Here is a 23,444-nt window from a genome sequence, read left to right as displayed (position 1 = left end):
GAGACAGTAATGGAATAAAGTGTATGAGTATATAACAAGAACAACTATTCTGCATAATTTAATTTTTATATTCAGATAATTCATATATTTTAAGTTGACTTTAATATACATGATATATATTTTTAATTTTTAGAAATAGTTTTAGATATGAAAAAAATTACTGAATGACACTATTTGAGGGGCCAAACAATATTATAAAGTCAGTTGAGTAGTCCATTAATAAATGTTTCAAAACATGAATTAATTTTAATTACATTTTTGCATCAGGTTTAACTCATAAAATTGTCCCTGTTCAGAAGACATATCATGTTTTTTTGCTACCCGGAGACACATGCACCTCTATTACCCTATGGTCTAGGATGAGCTCCCTTCCCTCCTTCTCAAAGGCACTCCTCAGTTTGCCAGAAGTTCCTTCTTTGTTACAGGGATACAGACCTATCAGTTACCACCAGTTCAAGTCATTAGCAGGAGCTCACCAGTGAGGTCAGAATTTAGGAAATGGTAGAAAAAACTATTGACTTCAGGCAACTTCTGCTTTTTAGCTATCAGTGAGCACAACATTGTGCATTGGTTAAAAAGAGGAAGGAGAATATGCGGGTGTTGTGTAAACTGACAACTTATACGACACATTACTTATCTCTAGCCATAAAATAATCCCTCGTTTTCTTTATAGTCTTTCTTTTTCCATAGTTCTCTCTTTCCTTTTACTTCTGCAACCTTTCCCTTCGCCACTTTGAGGTATGCAGCCTGGAATCGTAATTCTAGTCTAAGAAATGCTATTTTCAATTAGTGGCCTTTCCCTTGCTTGTCCTCAGAAAGAATTGTTTGTGTGATATTTAAGCTGAAATAGAAGTTGGAGAAGGTCTGCTATAAAAAGAAGGGACTTATGATGTCCCAGTAGAGCTGCAGAGCTGATGTGAATAAAGACAATTGTTGGTTTCAAGGGGGTGCCTTGCTGACTTAGGATAGAGTGATCAGATCGCCTTTATTAAAATGCAGACACACTCAAACTGATTGACAGTAAATCCTCATAGAAGAAAAGTATCCTGTCCACATAAGATCATTACAAAATCCATCAGCAACATTCTGCTTACCCTCTATTATAGCAGATCTTATGCATTGTAATATTTGTGTATATGCCTGTTTTTCCCACTAGACTGAGCTGTTGAAGAACTGGGATCTTATCTTATTAATCTCTATATCCCCAGGGCCTAGTATAGTCTGGGCACAAAATAGGCACTCAATGAATAATTGCTGAATGAAGGAATCATGAATGCGATCATGTCTACAAATTCTTAAGTCACAAATACTGCAGATGCTTGAAGAATGTAATGAATTATTTGCATCAGTGTTACAAGGTCTGTTTGTTGCAAGTCATCTGCTATGGGGAAGCTTCTCTGTCTCATTAGCATCATCTCAGCATTATCAAATCGTGTTCATGAAACTTGCACCTATTTTTAGAATGACTAGGACCTTATCCTGTAAGATTTAAACATTTCTTCATTAGTCTTCCTCCACTTTCAGCAATTCTATGACCCAAATTGCAATGTGATTTCAAATACAAAAGACTGATGAAGGGAAAATATTTAACTTTCACAGTTGCAAGATGTTTTAAAGATCAGTCACCTGGTATAATCCCCTCAATTAACAAATGAATCAACTCTTACCCAGAAAAACTTAATTCATCCAAGTTCAGAGGATTGGTTCGTAGTAAGGCCAAGAAAAAAAACAATCTTCCTAACCTTTATTTTTTCCATGATATTAACTGAAGTTGGCAAAAGGAAAATAAAGAGAAACAGAAATTAAAAGTAATGAAGAAGCAACTAAAATAAGAAAATATACAAAGAGAAAAACATGGTTATGCAACAGATTTACTTTTTAACATTTTGGTGCAAAACTCCCTTAAAGTTACTTACATTAAACTAATCCTGGTGATTTGAAGGAATCCTGTCTAGGTCAGCTTCTCCAGACAACAGACTTTGAGCATCTGAGATTCGCATGCAGGAAGTGTACTGGGGAGTGCTTCCAGAACAACATCCGTCAGTGTCTGAGGGGAGTCAGGTTGAGCACAGGAAGCAGCGGCAGTTGCAGCAAAGACTCAGACAGTCCAATGGGGTGCTATAGAGCTTTGGTGCCCCTTCAGAGTTGTCCCCAATTAAAGCAAGGATACTAGGCTTTTTACTGCCACGTCAACCCGTCAGTGGACTCAAACTGAGGGCACGTTTTTGGGAAAGATTCCTCTGTAGGTCTTCAGCAGCCAAAGCTTCCTGGCAGCTGGGGTAATAAAAGTTTCGATCCTAAAGAAAAATCTGAGTAATGCAACATAGGATTCACTATTGACCACTCTTTGTGCGACTTGGATCTGCTTCCTTAGGTAGTAAATAAACTTCATCTGAGAACAGCTCCTCCAGGTTTCAAGCTTGTTTCTTTTTCTAACAAAACTTAGTAAGGTTAGTGAAAGGAACTACAGCTCCTGCTGCTACAACTAGTCAGGAGGCCACAGCTGATACTATTTCCCTCCTTTCCTACTCATTCCAGATTCATTTCTGCTGACAAAAGTGACTTACTCTACGCCTGTAATCCCAGCACTTTGGGAGGCCAAGGCGGGCAGATCACCGGAGGTCACGAGTTTGAGACCAGACTGGCCAACGTGTCGAAACCCGGTCTCCACTAAAAGTACAAAAAAAAAAAAAAAGCCAGGAGTGGTGGTATGAGCCTGTAATCCCAGCTTCTCAGGAGACTAAGGCAAAAGACTCACTTGAACCCAGGAGTCGGAGGTTGCGCTAAGCCGAGATCGCGCCACTGCACTCCAGCTTGGGCAACAGAGTGAGACTCTGTCTCAGAAAAAGAAGAGTGGCTTACTTGGTGACCTAGCCCCTCGTCCCTGAGGTGAAAGAGTCTCTAGTCCTGTGCTTGCTCAGACAGCAGCTGATGCAGTTGCCCATTTGTTCTCACAATTGGACAAGAGATAACCAAGAGACTATCTATTGTATCTCCTGGATCTAAAATACATATACATCCATCCCTACTGCATCCATTGTATAGCCACCAATTTTATGTCTCCTTGGTGATGTACATCAATTTCCCTACCACGGGAGTAACTCTTTCCACACTTGCTAGTCTCTTGGTAAAAGAACTCCAAAACCCCTAGGCAGTGGCCACAGCTTGAAGTATAATGGGACACTTGCTGCATAGCCTAGTGGAAGGATTCTCCCATTGAGAATCTGGACCTCTAGACCCACAAAGTCAAAAGCTGTGAGAAACACAAATTCCTCGAATGGGTTATTGGGAGAAGGTTATATGATACCATTCCTTTATTTTGAGATGCATGAATCCTTTTTGAATAAGCAGCCAGGCTGCAAAAGTTTGGGTGGTACAGTTTATGAAAAGCCCAATGACCAAGTAGACATATGTCAACAGTCACACTCTGTGTGCCATAAAGTGTGTCCCTTGATTCAAAACAATGTCAAAGGGAATTCTATGTTGATGAAACAAATAATCTATAAGCCCTTAAATAGTGGGGCTGAATATGGTCCTGTAGACAAGGTAAATCCACAAATATGGAGTATGTGTCAATAGAAGTCAAGATAAATTGCTCCCCTTTCTAGTATATTAAGGGCTTGATCGAATCACTTTCCTACCAAATAACTTGCTGGTCTCCATGAGGAAAGGTCTCTGCATTGTGCACTGTTGCTGTCAGGTTGTACATTGGGAGCAGCAGTCACTAGATCAGTTACTGAATAGGAACCCACGCTATTGATCCCATTCATGAACAACATATCTGCCTCCCATGGGTATTCCATTTATGGTTCCATTTTACCAAAACTGGGTGACTGATAACAGAGCCTGGATGTTCCCAACCAGCCTGTATACTTGATTGCTTAGTGCTTCTTATGTGATGGATAATCCATGGGGAGAATTATCATGCATTACACATTTTGTTTTGTTTGTTGTTGTTTTGTACTTCATGCCCACTCCTATATGCCCATCTATATACCTTGTCCTCAAAAATATTTTTTCCAATCCTAAAATCATTCTCCTTCCAAACTCCTGATTAATGGTCTGACTCATCCATCACTGTTCGTGAGCCCATATGTATTCTAACCTCAGGCCACTTTTCTCCCACATATGTACTTCTCAAAGTTATACCCATTGGGAAGATTTCTCCTCACCTCTCTCTTCAGGCCCACCCCTGTGTTGATCTGTAGCACAGTACATTTATGTCTGTCTCACATACTAAGCCAATCCATCTATAACTTAAGCTTAGCCTTTTTCTTCCTCCATCAGCTATTCATAACAAATTCCCCATACCCAGCAGGTGAATGTTAAGTGCTAAGGGAGATGTGCCAAGGCGACAATGGTAGATGACATGGAGTCTGAGCCACCTGCTTGTGTTGCTTCCTTGTGCCCTCTGGCCCTGTTCATGCCTGATGCTGGCATGATTAATTGCTACTGGGCCTCAGCAACCTATGACTAGATTAGTTTGGCAGAATCTAGCTCTGCATGGTTACTCGATGTCCATTCAGGTGGCCTGTCTCTATCAAGACCCCTAGCATGCCCTGGCTGTTTGTCTAATAGAACATGATTTTTCGTTGCAGATGGCATAGCCTTGCTCCAGAACACTAAAGAGTCCACATTACAGTTCTCCATTTGGGTCATGCCATAACTCCCCATGGTGATTTTTCCCTACCACAGACATCTCTAATATTATACAGTCTGCTTTGTTGTCTTCAAACAAGAGGTCTATGTGGCATGGCTACTTGTGTCAAAACCAGAACTTCCTGAAGAGTCCCTTCTTATTCTGTGTCCAACTCAAAGATGTTGGTTTTCCATGTTACTTGTTTACCAGGAATCATGTTTCCTTCTTAGTGGTGGGAGATGAAAGACACACAAACCCTCCTTTACTGTGGAGATGATCTGGCATATACCAGACCATACAGCTTATTGATATAGCATGTCCCTGAAGCTTCATAGAGTTTATAGGGAATGCCATAATTTCCCATCCTCTGGACTACATGTGTCTTAACAAGGCCACCAACATACATATTTCTACCTCATATAGTCTACTCAATACAATGCCATTAAAATAGTAGACCAATGTAATATTATATGTTCGAACAGTTTAGTTTTCTTTAGACTACATGTATGACATAGGGTAGAAGAATCAACATATCCCTAGGATAGCACTGCAAATGTATATATGTGTCCATCACATGTGAATATTCACTTTTTCTGGTTAGCCATATTTTTAGGGATGGGAAATAATGCATTCAACAAAACAGTGACTGTTTACCAAGTTCCTGGAACCATGATATACAGAGCCAGGACTAACATGTAGTGAGTAAGACACTTGCATCAGATAAAAAGCTTTGAGAGAACATCAAAAAATCAGTAATCAAGATAAATATTACAAGGTAAATATTTTTAAAAGTTAAATTAGTACAAAAAATCCATGATGAGCAAAATATTAAAATTGTTAAGAAGGACAATATTGGCATTAAGTTTTTCTTTTGTCCCATGCTTCAGTTTGGTTTGGCATGGTGCTATTTCTGATTCTGTCTTCCTTTAAAAGTTTATTACATCTGGCATAGCTCCTACAATTGCGGCTACTACTTGGTTGAGTTTGTAGTAGGTCACTGTCATCCTCCAGAATTCATCTGAGTTTTTTGTTGCTGAAGCAAGGCTACCAAATTAAATTGGGGGAATGATGGGAACCATCATTCCTGCATCTTTTTTGACTTTAAGCAAATTTTATGCAAAATTTTCTTGGTTTACTGTCTTGGCCAGGTTCAGAAACAGTTTCAGAGGCTTCTACTTAACATTTTCCATTCCAATAGCTCTTATTCCACAGGCCAGTGGAATTAAATGTAGTCTTTGCATTCTAAGTATGCATTTGGTGATGAGAGAAATGTCTAGTGGGTTCATGTAATCAGTGTACCCAGGACTCCATTTATTACCTGCCTATATATGCTCCTGCTTAACTGGGGGACCGTGGTGAAATTGCAGGTACCTGTGTAACAGTATCATTGGAACCTCCAATGCCCCACTGTTTTGTAAATATCTGAGTATTCCCCTTTCCTCAGTTTATGGTTATTCACGATAAATGATGTAAGGCCATCTGAGTAAAAACTGGGAATTGTTACATCACAATATGCTTGCTTGGTTTTGCAAAGTCCTCCCTCCTGGGGAACCAGTCTTTTTAGTCAGTGGGTTCTGGAACTGAAAACTGGCTCAGATCATGAAACCGGGGTACACGACTGTAATATTTCATGGGAGATAGCAAACCTCGACCTTCTAATAATCCCTCCTTAACTTCCTTTGCTTTTTACAAATGAGCAATATCCTTGTCAGCTGTCCAGCTTTTTTTTCCCCTAGGCCTGTCATGTTCTATTAAATATCGACATATCTCTGAGAGTCAGCTGCCCCTGGCTGCTCCTGTGACTTTGCTGCACTGCCACCTATTTCAGGATTCTATATTTCCCATTTTATAAGGGACACTTCAGGTACTGGATGTCAATGTCTAATCTGCCATCTTTTCTGTATTATACAATATCTTCTACCGTCGGTCCTGGTCCTCAGAGAGTCAACACTGACCTTCACAACAATATGTGTCTTTCTCACCTTATTGCTGTGGACAACAAAATGTTTTCCACGCAGACTCTTGCAGGATATACTCATAGGTAAGTGTTCAAGCCCTATGTGGTCTATCAACTCTTGTAGGCCAACTTCTTTGAGTATTTTGATCCTTTCTTCCACTCTCTACCATCTTAGTTTTGGCATTTGTATCTCACTTGGTGAAAGCCATCACTTACTTTCAACTTTGAAGAGCCCACCTAGCAGTATGTTAGTTCTATCCTCTGTCATCCTTGCAGGGCATATTACCTGTATCATGACACAATGCTTGCCATGAGCCATACATACATGGCTCTTGCCAGTACTTGTTAGCTAAGTCTGTAGTTCCTTCAGCACATTATCCTTTTTCTCCCTTTGTAGGCCCAGCACATATCTGGCTAGATTATACGGTGACTTATCCCTTTTAGTCTTTCTTCAAGACTAGAGGCAGAGTGGATCCTAAGTGACTGGGTTGTATATTGTCTTACGAGACAGAGGCCTGCACTGTTTGCAAGGAAAAGGGAAGGACTGACCTTTAGTATGAAAGAGTCGACCAGTTTTGAAGACATAAATAATACAGAGGAATATATAGATTAAAATTTTTCAAGTGCATTGACCCGGTTTTCCTCATCTCAAGCCTTCGGGCTACACCCCTTCTCAATCAGGACCCTGACTCTGGCATAGCAGATTTGCTGAGGTCGATAATTCAGTCTTCTCTAGAGTCTTCTCTGTCTTTTAAATTAAGTCCTGGGTCTGACCCTCAGCTTTTTATATTTGACTATAAGAAATGAGAGTCTCTTCTAATTCAGCCAAGGAGAATATTCTGGCTTTCACATTTTGCTTTAACCTGGTGATTAATCACATCAGCTTTTCTTTGTCTTTCCCGAGTAAATTGATAGCATTCAGCAGCAGCTGCCATCCAATTTCATTGTCCTGTATTTACTGGCTTTTTCTGAGCCTCGCAAGTACCTGAGTTATTGTATTCATCAGGGCCTTCCTTTTAACTGATGGGTTATCCTAGTTACCACTAATGAACATTTTAACAACTGCCCTGCTACAGCACACAAGGGAATGTCAGCACTTCATCTCCCACCCGTAATGGGCAGGAGATGACCAAGCTTCCAAATCTCCTTTAGGATCTGTTTCCTTGGGCCAAACAACTCCTTGTACCAACTGTCTTAGGTCAGGTTTCATTTCTGGTGAGCAGAATCTTAAACACAGATTTGAATGAAAGAATACTAACATGCTTGGGATTAACACCTGGACAGGAGTGAGGTAACAGGACTGAAGAGAGAAAGAAACAGAACTGCAAAGCTGTTGTCACACAAGGCTTGGCCAATTCCATGGAGACCACGAAAACCGCAGTGGTTCTTACTTGTCCCCAGACAACACAAGGGAACTAGGCATTTGATTACCTACATGAGTCAGTAAATATACATGAGCTACCCCAGGGAAGAAAGCATAAACACGGGGGAGGCAAATCCCTTTGGCTGAGAGCATTCCTTGGGGATGGAATTAGTTATAAGCAGTGCCTGACAACTCTTTTGACAGTTGGGGAAATGATCTCTGTCAAATGATCTCTGAAACAGTTCTGATCTCTGAGGAAGGTTCTGGGTGATATACCACACCAGCCACTATAAATAACTTGGTGGAAACTTTTTATTAAAGTGATAATCTTCTAATTTAATATATTTGTACATCTGTCTCCAGGTGCCGAGTTTGTAAAGGATGATAACAGCATGTAAAATCTACTAAGAGAGATCCATTTTAATTTATAATATAACCCCTCTAGCTATAGAAAAAAAAAAGGCTTCTGCCCTATAATAATGTTCTTTAAAATGTCTTTCTGTTTTCTGGGAGTAAAGAACCAAGAAACAGAGCTCTACACAAGAAGTCAGTAAGAATTCTGCAAGAAAAGGGTATGAATCTTAGATTCATTTATCTTAATCAGTGTGTTTTCACCCATATTCCCAAACATATAAGCACTTCAAATTGGAAAATTTCACTCTTTTTAGATTTTAAAATATATTTATACTGAGCATAATTAAGTTTTAAATAGAAAAATTGATTTTTTTCATAAACACCTTTTTCTATTAAAAAAAAATTTGTAGGATTAACCACTGTAGTCACTAGGCCTTTTAAGTAGACCCTGAGGACTGAGAAAAGCTGAGTGGGAAGGTGAGAAAAAGGAAAGTACAGATTTCTCAGTCAGAAACTGAAGGTTTCTGAATTGCAAGTTAAAAATATGAGTACATATGGGTTCAGGATTCATGTCTCTTGATATATGGTACATCCTCTACACCATGCTGAAGCCATTTTCACATGACCTCCTTAATATCACACAGCCCGATAAATTATCTTTAATAGGTCGTTATGATTTGCTGCCTTCTCAACAGTCCAGAGTCTCTCTAAGGTTGTAAGAAAGAGTTTGTCTTTGTCAGCAATTGTCTTTGCAAGATTTAGTCTAAGGCTCTCATGAAATAAAGATCCATCCATTTCCTGTTCTTATATGTTAACTAGAGAAGTTCATACCCGTTATAAAGGGTCAGACAATATTAGACAAAATATCATTCTCTACATTTTTTATCCATTCTATCTACTTTCTCCATCCCATCCGAATTTCTTCCTCTTCTAGTTTTAAAATGAAAGCTCCCATATATACCAATAAATGCAAAATGATAATGAAGGAGGAGAATGTCCGAGAAACAATGAGCAAAACTGGGGAAGGCAGGCAGAGCTCACTGTCGGTTATGTTCTCTCCAATAACTTTCTGTGTTATTCTCAGATTTCATAGACGTGTATAGGTTTATCAAATCTGAGAACATGACATGCCTATCCTTCTGGTAGAAAAGCAGATAGATGAAGATTCTGTCTCTTTAATGGGGTAACAAGACTAACTGAAACTCAGTAGTGCCCAGAGAGATAATCAATGCCCTCCAAATATGTGACCTCCCTGTCTCAGACCCCCATGCTGGGCAAGAAGGAAGACACAGGTTACCCAATTCCCTAAAAGCAGGAGTATGATGTACACATCAATTAAACCAGGGGTCCCCAACCCCTCAGGCCATGGAAGTGAGCAGCGGGCAAGCAAGCAAAGCTTCATCTGTATTTACAGCTGCTCTCCATCACTTTCATTACTGCCTGAGCTCTGCCTCCTGTCAGAGGCAGCGGCATGAGATTCGCCTAGGAACACAAACCCTATTGTAAACTGTGCATGTGAGGGATCTAGGTTACATGCACCTTATGACAATCTAATGCCTGATGATCTGTCACTGTCTCCTGTCACTTCTAGATAGGACCATCTAGTTGCAGGAAAATGACCTCAAGGCTCCCACTGATTCTATATGATGGCGAGTTGTAGAATTATTTCATTATATATTATAATGAATTAATAATATAAATAAAGCACACAATAAACATAATGCACTTGAATTATCCCAAAACCATCCCCCGACCCAGTCCATGAAAAAATTGTCTTCTAGGAAACCAGTCCCTGGTGGCAAAAAGGTTGGGGACTACTAAATTAAATGGACCATTTCACCCAAACCCAGGGCAGCAGAGTGATCCACGCTCTCTACCACAGTATGGCTAGGGTTGAGGATTCAGGTCAGAGTGCTTTTGAAGGGTAAATACTCTCTCACCCCTTCCCATAACTAAGAACAAGTGTTCTCTCTGACAGCTCTTTCTGATCCCAGAGGCTGAGGTGGTGGGAGGACCCTGGCCCATGGTGAAGACCAAAGGACCTAACTATTCCAGACTCCCAGTTCCAATTACCCCATGTGCTATATCTCACTATCAGTAAGTTTTAGTGGAATAGTGGCTAAACACTGATGGGTGAGGTATTCGGGAAGCTGGGACTTGAAGTGTCTGTTGCAGATTTAGAGAGATAATTCTCAGATAAGGAACATTCAGCAAACTGCATTGGGAAAGAGCTAAATATTAGAAAGAACATTCAATGACATTATGAACTGTTCCTCAACTACAAATACAAGAAAAGAACATTTCCTCTCTTCGTTTAAGGCTGTAAGAAGAGAAAAAAGTTTGGATGAGGATGGAGGCAAGGTAGGTCAAATAAAGAAGATAAATCATTAATTTATAACAAGAGTCCTGGTAAGGACCACTGTCAGAAAAATTGCTCTTTTGCCAAAGCCTCAGAAAACTTAGTCTGAATCAGCTTCAGTTAGATTATACTGTTCGGACTAACATTTCCTTGGTTGACTAAGCTGCAATAACAAAGCACATCAGATCTGCCAGATTTTGCTTAATACTAGTCGGGTAGCAACTGACAACTTCCCAAGGTCACATATAAGCAAGAGGGGGCTTCTTGGACACCCAGCATTTTGGGGAAACCCTGGACCCAAGAGGATAATTACACTGAAAAATGGCAAGATCTTCAAGGTAAGCCAGTGCTCAGACAAGTCTGGAACAAGAATAGCATGAACAAACATAAGAGTACCCAGAACTATTACAATCAGTGGAATACTGATAAACCAGTTTCCTGGTTGAAAAGGTAGACATGATCTCTAATTTGCAGCATTTGCCAACATCCATTGTGTGAATACTTACACTGGGGCCAATTTCAAGCTACCAGCGTTTTAACAACTGACATGCAAAATTCCTGAACATTTAACATGTGTCCCTTGGGGGCTACACAAGCCAGTTCTGGCATGCCACAACTTCAGTGACAATAAAAGAAACAGGACACGTACACACTTACCTTGGCCACAGCAGGCTTAGAATATTCACCTCTTCTTTAATACAGAAGAGGTGAATATTCTTTTATTTTATTAGAAATAAAATAGAAAAACTATACTATACTATAGAGTTTGTGCTGGTTACATTTATGTGTTAGTGCTTATTAAGTAAACTATATATCATATCTTCTGTAGTCTCAGTACATGGCATAAATTCATTTTATTTTACCTCCCTGCCATCTTTATAAAGTTATGAAATAAAGAATTTCTACAGTTACAGGAATAGGCCCACGGCTATGTATGGACTAAGTAGACCCGTCCAACTTCTTATACTAAAATGAAGAAGTGAAAAATCTTTCAAGATTGATTAAAAACTCCTCGTCTGGTTATAAAGTACAGTAAATTTTCAAACAGTATTTTCTTTTTTATTATTATTATACTTTAAGTTCTGGGGTACATGTGCAGAACATGCAGTTGTGTTACACAGATATACAGATGCCATGGTGGTTTGTTGCACCCATCAACCTGTCACCTGCATTAGGTATATCTCCTAATGTTATCCCTCCCCCAACCCCTACACCCCAACAGGCCCTGGTGTGTGATGTTCCCTTCCCTATGTCCATGTGTTCTCATTGTTCAACTCCCACTTATGAGTGAGAACATGTGGTTTTTGGTTTTCTGTTCCTGTGTTAGTTTGCTGAGAATGATGGTTTCCAACTTCATCCATGTCCCTGCAAAGGACATGAACTCATCCTTTTTTATTCCTGCATAGTATTCCATAGTATATATGTGCCACATTTTCTTTATCCACTCTATCATTGAGGGATATTTGGGTTGGTTCCAAGTCTTTCCTATTGTGAATAGTGCTGCAATAAACATACATGTGCATGTGTCTTTATAGTAGAATGATTTATAATCCTTTGGGTATATACCCAGTGATGGGATTGCTGGGTCAAATGGTATTTCTAGTTCTAGATCCTTGAGGAATCACCACACTGTCTTCCACAATGGTTGAACTAATTTACACTCCCACCAACGGTGTAAAAGCATTCCTATTTTTCCACAACCTCTCCAGCATCTGTTCTTTCCCAACTTTTTAATGATTGCCATTCTAACTGGTGTGAGACGGTATCAAATTGTGGTTTTGATTTGCATTTCTCTGACGACCAGTGATGATGAGCATTTTTTCACATGTCTGTTGGCTGCATAAATGTCTTCTTTTGAGAAGTGTCTGTTCAAATCCTTTGCCCACTTTTTATGGGGTTGTTTGTTTCTTTCTTGTAAATTTGTTTAAGTTCTTTGAAAATTCTGGATATTAGCCCTTTGTCAGATGGATAGATTGCAAAAATTTTCTCCCATTCTGTAGGCTGTCTGTTCACTCTGATGATAGTTTCTTTTGTTGTGCAGAAGCTCTTTAGTTTAATTAGATCCTATTTGTCAATTTTGGCCTTTGTTGCCATTGCTTTTGGTGTTTTAGACCGAAGTCTTTGCCCATGCCTATGTCCTGAATGGTATTGCCTAGGTTTTCTTCTAGGATTTTTATGGTCCTAGGTCTTACATTTAAGTCTTTGATCCGTCTTGAGTTGATTTTTGTACAAGGTGTAAGGAAGGGGTCCCGTTTCCATTTTTTTGCATATGGCTAGCCAGTTTTCTCAATACCATTTATTAAATAGGGAATCTTTTCCCCATTGCTTGTTTGTGTCAAGTTTGTCAAAGATCAGATGGTTGTAGATGTGTGGTGTTATTTCTGAGGCCTCTGTTCTCCTCCACTGGTCTATATATCTGTTTTGGTACAAGTACCATGCTGTTTTGGTTAGTGCAGCCTTGTAGTATAGTTTGAAGTCAGGTAGTGTGATGCCTCCAGCTTTGTTCTTCTTGCCCGGGATTATCTTGGTTATGTGGGCTCTTTTTTGGTTCCATATGAAGTTTAAAGTAGTCAAACAGGATTTTCTACTTGTGTAATGTTATTCTGAAAACATATGTTTGTTAATGAATGTATGGAAGTGTATTAATGTGTCTAAACTTATATATAAATAATGTAAATTGCTTACAGTTTAAGTACCTTTGGTTTCATTAGAATGTATACTTGTCAGTCCATATGATCCTAAAGGGGAGAAACCATAAATAACATCTATGCTTTAGAAAAAAGAAAAGACCAGAAATAGCAACAAAGTTTCCCTTCAAAACTAACAGGCCTATAGTATCTAAAATGGACCCCCAAATTCCTAACTTCATGGGAACTACAAAGAAACACGGCTACAAGTATCAGTCATATTTAAAGCTTCAAAGTTGTTATTGCTGTTGTTATTGAGGTGTTGGGTATGTTAATTAGCTCAATTTAATTATTTCATACTGTATTCATAAATGTTAACATCACTTTCTACCCCATAAATATATAATTATACATTTTCAGTTTATAATAAAATTTTAAAAATTAAGAAGGCCCTGCTATTAGTTTCATTTTAGAATTGATTTAACAAATACTTTGCATAAGGCATTTTTCCAGGTGCTTTGGAGGACACAAAGGTGGTCCTTGTTCTTTAGAAATTTCACATTCTAGAGGGACAGAGAGATGTACACAAAACGACATGGTGTAAATTCATTTTGTGTTACCTTCTTGCCATCTTTATGAAGTCCTGAATTAAAGAACTTCTATAGTTACAGGAATAGGCCCGCAGGTTGCAGTAACTGTTATCACAGAGGCAGAAAGTCCTCTAGTCACCTCGAGGATGGACGAGGGAGGGACTCATTCTCATTGTGAGATCTAGTAAAACATGTGGGGATTATGAACATGTAGTATGTCTAAGATTTCAACTGTCAAAGACAGATGCAATAAACTCCCAAATTTTGAAGTAGCAGCAAAAAATTTTAACAAGAGTTTCAGAGGAGAACTTTTACAGGATGCATTGGAGATAAAATGAGAAAGTATGATGGGACAAAACATTGTATGAGGTGAGGTAGACGATAATAAGCGATGCACTTAAAAATTATAACAAGGACCAATAATGGACAGTCTTAAATCCCATGATCAAAAATTTGGGATTTTTAAAACAAGTGTTGAGAAGCTTATTAACATTATCTGAACTCATGGCTGTGAAAATAGATTTGTATGGGGGACCATAGCACTGGAAGAGATCTTTTTTTTTTTTTTTTTTTTTTTTAAAGTCTGAACTAGAATTATTGTGTGAAATTTAGAAGTGTTATTTGTAAGGGATCAAAAAAATTAAAACAAGTTAGATTCGTTTATTCAAAAAATTGAATTTATTTTATCATATAACTGAAAATCAAAAGGCTGCTTAATTCTGCAGGCTCAAAAGATGTCACTTCAATCCAATTTGTCTTCCTATTTCTACACTACTCAATGTCTGCTTCATTCTTAACCTCCATGTAATTACAAGATGTCAGCAATAGGTCCAGGCATACATTATACCAGATTTATGACCTATAAAATGTTGAATAAAATGTCTCAATCTTTTTTCAATAAATTGACAAGCCTATTCCAAAATTCACACAGAAAGAAAAAGAACTTGGCAAAATAAAAATTGTTTAAGTAAAAGTAAAGCTGAGTAACTTATACTGCTATAATCCAAGCTAGTTTAATGGATCTAGAGATCAAGGGAATAGAATAAAATCTATAAATAGACTGTTACTTATATGGTCAAGTTGCCAACATAATTCAATGGAGGAAAGAATAGTCTTTCAACAAATGGAGATGGAACACCCAAATGTCTATGTGGGGAAAAAAAAAACCTCATATGTTATCTCATACTATATGCATAAATCACTTCAAATATATATTCTGTATCCTAACGTAAAAGCTAAAACAATAAAATGTTTGGAAAAAGAAGAAAAACAAATATTTGTGACATTGAAGTAGGCAATAATTTTTTAAATAGAACACAAAGAGCATAAGCTATATAAAGAAAAAATTATAAATTATACTTTATCAAAATTAAAAACCTTTGTTCTTTGAAAAACACAGTTAAGAAAGCAAACTATGGACTATGGGAAAATGTTTGCAAAGCATACCTAGAAAGGGACATGTATCAGGGATATATAAAGAACTCCTGGGGATGGGGCCAAGATAGCCAACTAGAAAAAGCGGATATCAGAGGCTCCCATCAGAAAGAACACAATTAGCACGTGAATCCTTCACTGTCAACCAAGGTATCCAGGTTCTCTCATCAGAACTGACTAGGTGGCTGTGATCCACAGAAAGGAAGAAAGAGCAGTGTGGTGCACCGCCCACCTGAGAGCCACATGGAGCAGGGGAGCCCCCGCCCCCTAGCCAAGGGAAGCAGTGAGTGAGTGTGCTATCCAGCTGGGGAAACTGTGTTTTTTCCACAGAACCGTGCAACCCACAGATTGCAAAATCCCACTGGCAAGCCCACGTCACTGAGGCCTAGGTTCCCAACCCCAGAGCTGCGCAGATTCTCAACAGCCTGTCAGCTGAAATCTGCATAAGCCTGCCGGCTCCCCAGGAGGAAAGGTGACCAGCACCACCACTGTGGCTGCCTGCTGCCTAAGCCCTTTGAGTTCCTTGGAGGAGGGGCATCAGCCAGTACTGGGACTCATAACTGCCTAACACACTAAGCTTCCTGGACGAGGGAAGGGCAGCATCCATCTCTATAGCTCCAGGCTACTCTTTTCCCCTGCTGGAGCCAGGGAGGCTGGGTGGCTTGGTCCCCAAGAGATGTCCCCCAGAGCCCAACATACCACCTGTGGCAGACTGCAGCCAGAGCGCCTCTTCAGGGCTGACCCTGACGCATCCTTCTTCACTGGGGCGGGAGGTGCAGGAACTCCAACAACTCCACCCAGAGACTCAGGGACAGGACCCGGATCTCCCTGGGCCTGAGCCCCTGGGTGGGAGGTGGCCACAGTCTCTGCAGACCAGCAGACTTAGCCTTTCTTCCTGGTAGTTCTGAGGAATCCAAGCAGCCCAGATGAGCGGGTTTCCCCCAGCGAAGCACACCCCCTCCACTAAGGGACAGTAAAAGGTCTTCATTAAATGGGTCCTGTTCGCTGTGCCACCCAACTGGGCGAGACCCTCCAACAGGGGTTGACAGACACCCTATATAGGAGTGATCCTACTGGCATCAGGTGTGCGCCCCTCAAGGTCAGGGATCCCAGAAGAATGAGCAGGCAACCATCGTTGCTGTTCTCCAAACTTGTTGAGTGACATCTCCAGGCGCGGGAGCAAACCAGATGAATAGCACCTAAAGTGAACCCCCAGCAAACTACAGCATCCCTACAGAAGACGGACCTGACCATGGGAAGAAAGCAAACACAAAGCAACGACGACAACATCACCCATAAAAAAAGTCCCCACAAAAACCCCATCCAAGAGTCAGCAGTCTCAAAGATTGAAACTAGACAAACTCATGAAGATGAGAAATAAGCAATAAAAAATGCTGAAAATCCAAAAGATCGGAGTGCCTTTTCTCCTCCAAATGATCACAATGTGTCTCCAGCAAGGGCACAGAACTGGATGGAGGATGAGATGGATGAATTGACAGAAGTAGGCTTCAGAAGATGGGTAATTAAAAACTCCACTGAGCTAAAGGAGCATGATCTAGCCCAATGCAAAGAAGCTAAGAACCTTGATAAAAGGTTAGAGGAGCTGCTAACTAGAATAACCAGTTTAGAGAGGACCATAAATGAACTGATGGAGCTGAAAAACACAGTACGAGAACTTCGTGTATCAATAGACAAATCAACCAAGTGGAAGAAAGGATATCTGAGTTTGAAGACCACCTTGATGAAATAAGGCATGTAGACAAGATTAGACATAATAATAATAATGAAAAGGAGCAAAAAGGCTTCCAAGAAATATGGGACTTTGTAAAAAGATTGAACCTACGATTGATTGGAGCACCTGAAAGAGATAGGGAGAGTGGAAGCAAGCTAGAAAACACACTTCAGGATATTATGCGGGAGAACTTCCCCAACCTAGGAAGACAGGCCAATATGCAAATTCAGGAAATACAGAGAACACCACTAAGATACTCCACAAGAAGATCAATTCTAGGACATGTAATCATCAGATTCTCCAAGTTCAAAAGGAAAGAAAAATGTTAAGGGCAACCAGAGAGAAAGGTCAGATCACCTACAAAAGGAAGCCCATCAGACTAACAGTGTACCTCTCAGCAGAAACTCTACAAGCCAGAAAAGACTGTGGGACAATATTCAACATTCTTAAAGAAAAGAATTTTCAACCCAGAATTTCAGATCCAATCAAACTAAGCTTCATAAGTGAAGGAGAAATAAAATCCTCTTCACACAAGCAAATGCTGAGGGATTTCATTACCACCAGGTCTGCCTTGCAAGAGCAAGGAAAGGAAAGGAAAAACTGGTACCAGCCACTGTAAAAAACACACCAAAATATAAAGGCCAATGACACTATGAAGAAACTGTATCAACTAGTGTGCAAAATAACCACATAACATCGTGATTACAGGTTCAAATTCACATATAACAATACTAGCCTTAAATGTAAATGGGCTAAATGATCCAATTAAAAGACATAGAAGGGCAAATTGGATAAAGAGTCAAGAGCCATCGGTGGGCTGTATTTAGGAGACCCGTCTCATATGCAAACACACACCTAAGCTCAAATTAAAGGGATGGAGGAAAAATTTACCAAGCAAATGGAAAACAAAAAAAAGCAGGGGTTGTAATCCTAGTCTCTGACAAAACAGACTTTAAACCAACAAAGATCAGAAAAGACAAAGAAGGGCATTGCATAATGGTAAAGGGAATGATTCAACAAGAACAGCTAACTATTCTAAATATAGATGCACCCAATGCAGGAGCAGCCAGATTCATAAAACAAATTCTTAGAGACCTACAAAGACACTTAGACTCCCACACAGAATAGTGGGAGATTTTAACGCCCCGCTGTCAATATTAGACAGATCAACAAGACGGAAAATTAACAAGGACATTCAGGACTTAAACTCAGCTCTGCATCAAGTGGACTTAATAGATATCTACAGAAATCTCCACCCCAAATCAATAGAATATGCATTCTTCTCAGTGCCACATGGCATTTATTCTAAAATTGACCATATAATTGGAAGTAACACTTCTCAGCAAAGGCAAAATAACTGAAATCATAACAAACAGTCTCAGACCACCGTGCAATCAAATTGGAACTCAGGATTAAGAAACTCACTCAAAACCACACACTTACATGGACATTGAACAACCTGCTCCTGAATGAATCCTGGGTAAACAATGACATTAAAGCAGAAATCAAGAAGTTCTCTGAAACCAATGAGAACAAAGAGACACCATCTCAGAATCTCTGGGACACAGATAAAGCAGTGTTAAGAGGGAAATTTTTAACACTAAATGACCATATCAGAAAGCTAGAAAGATCTCAAATCAACAACCTAACATCACAATTAAAAGAGTGAGAGAGGCAAGAGCAAATTAATCCGAAAGCTAGCAGAAAACAAGAAATAACTAAGATCAGAGCAGAACTGAGAGAGCTAGAAAAAAAAAAAAAAAAACAATGAATCCAGGAGCTGGTTTTCTGAAAAAATTAACAAAATAGATAGACCACTAGCTAGACTAATAAAGAAGAAGAAAGAGAAAAAATCAAATAGATGCGATAAAAAATGATAAAGGGGATATCACCAATGACCCCACAGAAATACAAATTACCATCAGAAAACACCTTGACACAAATAAACTGTGATAGAATATCTGGAATGGATAATTTTGTGGATATATACACTCTCCCAAGACTAAGCCAGGAAGAAGTTGAATCCCTGAATAGACCAATAACAAGCTGTGAAATTGAGACAGTAATTAATAGCCTACCAACCAAAAAACATTCCAGCACCAGACAGATTCAAAACCGAATTCTACCAGAGGTACAAAGAGGAGCTGGTACCATTCCTTCTGAAACTATTCCAAACAATTGAAATGGAGGGAGTCCTCCCTAACTCATTTTATGAAGCCAGCATCATCCTGATAACAAAATCTGGCAGAGACACCACCACAACAACAACGAAAAAAACCTTCAGACCATCACATCAACAGAACCGAAGGCAAAAACCAAATGATTATCTCAATAGATGCAGAAAAGGTCTTTGCAATCCTTTGATATCCCCTTTATCATTTTTTATTGTGTACCCATCTGACAAAAGTCTAATATCCAGAATCTACAAGGAACTTAAACAAATTTACAAGAAAAAAACAAGCAAGCACATCAAAAAAAATGGGCAAAGTATATGAACAGGCACCTCTCAAAAGATGACATTTATGCGGCCAACAAACATATGAAAAGAAGTTCAACATCACTGATTGATCATTAGAGAAATGCAAGTCAAACCCATAACAAGATACTCTCTCATGCCAGTCAGAATGGCGATTATTAAGAAGTCAAGAAAAAACAGATGCTGGTGAGGCTGTGCAGAAATAGGAATGCTTTTACACTGTTAGTGGGGATGTAAATTAGTTCAACCATTGTGGAAGACAGTATGGCAATTCCTCAATAATCTAGAGCCAGAAATACCATTTGACCCAGCAATCCCATCACTGGGTATATAGACAAAGAAATAGAAATATATTATAAATCATTCTACTATAAAGACACATGCACATGTATGTTTATTGCAACACTATTTCCAATAGCAAAATCATGGAACCAACCCAAGTGCCCATCAATGATAGACTGGATAAAGAAAATCTGGTACATATACACATGAAATACTATGCAGCCGTAAAAAGGAATGAAATCATGTCCTTTGCAGGGACATGGATGAAGCTGGAAGCCATTATCCTCAGCAAACTAACACCTGAACAGAAAACCACACACCCCATGTTCTCATTCATAAGCAGGAGTTGAACAATGAGAAAATATGGGCAAAGGGAGAGGAACAGCACACACCAGGGCCTGTCAGGGGGGTGGGGGTCGGGGAGGGAACTTGACGGACAGGTCAATAGGTGCAGCAGACCACCATGGCACTGTATACCTATGTAACAAACCTGCATGTTCTGCATATGTATCCCGGAACTTAAAGTAAAATTTAAAAAACAGGGAAAAAAAAAGCAAATTAAAAGCAACTGTTTTTCACAAACACCTATTAAAATTAAGAAAAACTATGAATAAATCTATAGACTAAGTAGATACTCTACTGAAGTAAATATACATTATTACAAACTTTCTGAAATGCAAAAAAAAAAAGACTCCTATTGCTAGTTCAAGACCAGCCTGGGCAACATAGTGAGACCCTATCTTTATTTAAAAAAATAAAAAATAGCCAGGGGTAATGGCACATGCCTATAGTCTCGTCTCTCCAGGAGGCTGAAGTATAAGGGTGGCCTGTACTCAGGAGTTCCAGGTTGCAGTGAGCTACTATAGCAACATTGCACTCCAGCTTGCGTAACACAATGTGACTCTGTCACTAGAAAAAACAAACAAACAAACAAAACTATTATTCACGAATAATAGAACAAACCACCAATGTATAAGTGGCAAAATACATTAAAAGATGCTTGACTAATGAATATACCCAGATGGCCAATAAACATGAGAAAAGATGGTTAACACTACTAGCCATCAAGGGTATACAAAGTAAATCCACAATAAGATATCACTATATACCCACAAGAATGATTAAATATAAAAGAATAACAATGCCAAGTGCTAGAGAGAATGTGGAACAACTGGAACTCTCATACATTGTTGGTGAAAACAAAATAGTACAGCCACTCTGGAAACGAGTTTGCCAATGTCTTATAATATAAACATACACTTATATCCCTTAGCTAGCAAGTCAATTATTTACCCAAGAGGAAGGAGAACTTATACTCTCATGATGACTTGTAAACAAATGTCTGTAGCAGAACTGTTTATAAAACAAAACCTAGGAAGAACTCATACGATCATCAGCTGATGAGTAAATAAACCAGATATCCAATATATATGCAATAAATTTGAACCATGGGATCTTATTCAGTAATAGAATATGCTACTGAACATGCAAAAAGAAACCTAAAGTGCTTTATGCTAAATGGAAAAAGCCAAACACAAAAGACTACTGATTCTTTTTGTGTCTAATTCTAGTCAAGGCAAAATCAAAGTGAAAGAAAAGAAACTAGAGGTCAGGATTGAAGACTTCCAAGGGGATGAAGGAACATTTAGGGATGAAACATATTCCTTATCTTGAACTTAAAATGAGGGAATTTGTATGTGTGTATTTAGATTTCACTTCAATACATGTGGGAAAAAAAATTATTCCTGAGCCTTTCCTTCTCCTTCTCTTGTTCTTTTTCTCCTGTTTCCCAAAGATTTTAGTCCCGGGTAACTGAAAAGGGGTATTAGACTTGAATCGATGGTTCGGTATCAACACATAATTTTTGATGTGCGTGTTTATGTATATTCTCTTCCTCTGTCTTCTGAAGGAACATAAAAGCAGTGGCACCTCAACAGTAATGAACACACTTAAGATCCAGATATTGGTTTCTGACTATCATTCTGCACCAAAATTAGTTAGAACTCCCTTAAGGAGATGACTTATTCCAAAGCACAGCTAGAAAACAGAAGTTCTTATTGCATGGTAGGTCCTATCAAAGGAACACAGAAGTTAGTTTAAAGGGATTTTCACTGTCTATAATAGAGATAATGTGAGTATAAAGTAAATAATAGTAAGAGGATATAACCCACTGAATAAAATAGGAAGTCAGTCTTTATCATGTATCCATATTGATATAAAGAAATTAGTAAATCAAAAATTTGATGAGGAATGGGATATTTGTATAGTCTCAACATACTTCTACACAGAATGCTCACTAATGTCAAAAGGAAAAGGAGTAGGTCAAAAGTAGGGAAGCTAAGTAGACACTACTTTAATTAAGTGATCAAAGTGAATATTATCAGAAATGTGACAAATTAAAATTTGTTGACCTCCTGATAAGATGTAAAGTGAAGTACATCACATATTGAGGATATATTAGAGGAAGCCTGAATGCAATGCATGTTTAAGATTTATTATTTTGCTATAAGTATCATATTGGGTGGGACTACTGGCAAAACTTGAATGGTTAGTGAAGATTAGGTGGGGTAGCAGGCAGAAAGTGGTCCTCAAATTATTTACACATCCAAATCCCCAGAACCTAGAATGTTACTTAACATGGTATAAGCAACTTTGCAGATGTGATTAAATTAAAGATGTTGAGATAGAGAGAATAGCCTGGAGTAACTGGGTGAACCAAATGTAATCATAAAAATGTTTATAATAAAAAGAGAATTACAGTCAAAGATTTGAAAATGCTAAGCTACTGGCTTTGAAGATTGAAAGAGGAGGCTGTAAACCAAGAAATGAAGACAGACTCCAGAAGCTGGAAAAAAAAAAAAAAGAAAAAAAAAAAAACAACCTTTTTTTTTTCTGGATCATCTAGAAAGAATGCTGCCCTGCCTGCCAATACCTTGATTTTAGCCTAGTGAGAGCTATTTGGATTTTGATTTACAGAACTGTAACAAAATAAATGTGTGTAGATTGTGCAGAAACAATTAGGAAATTAATACAATGGTATTAGCACATTGATGTTAACCTCCTAATGTTGATAGTTGTGTTGTTGCTATATAGGAGAATGTTGTTTTTAGGAATTACTATAAATTTAGAGAACGATGGAGCATTCAGCCAACAACTTACTCTCAAGTGGGTCACAAGTATAAAAATATATTTGAACTGTACTTTCAAGTTCTCTGTAAGTTTGGAATTAATTGTCTTTGGTCAAAATTTGCACATATCCTAACTAAATTAGTTTTTGTGGACAAAAGTATGGAACTCCAGGCTTACAATTAATATCCATGAATAGAGAAAACGTACTGTTGTAATTCTACCCAAAACACTTAGTTTCTCAAATCAAATTTGGAATATACTTTCATAAGAAAAGTAGAAAGTAGGCAAAGAAACCACAAACAACCAGACTTCACTGCAGGGAGTGAAAACCAAGAGAAATTATTAGAATGGAATTTCAGAGGAAGATTCATTTGGACGTACAGAAAAAGTGAAAGGAGAAATCAAGCATAATTTCAGGTTTTAAGCCTGGGTAATTAATTTATTTTTCTTGCATTCATTGAATATGGACTTCAAGAGAAACAGCAAATAAATGGAAATATAT

The sequence above is a fragment of the Theropithecus gelada genome, chromosome 2 (assembly GCF_003255815.1).
Source record: "Theropithecus gelada isolate Dixy chromosome 2, Tgel_1.0, whole genome shotgun sequence".
In the NCBI taxonomy this organism is placed as follows: Eukaryota; Metazoa; Chordata; class Mammalia; order Primates; family Cercopithecidae; genus Theropithecus; species Theropithecus gelada.
The sequence above is the reverse complement of the archived record's forward strand: the minus strand, read 5'-3'. Positions refer to the sequence as shown.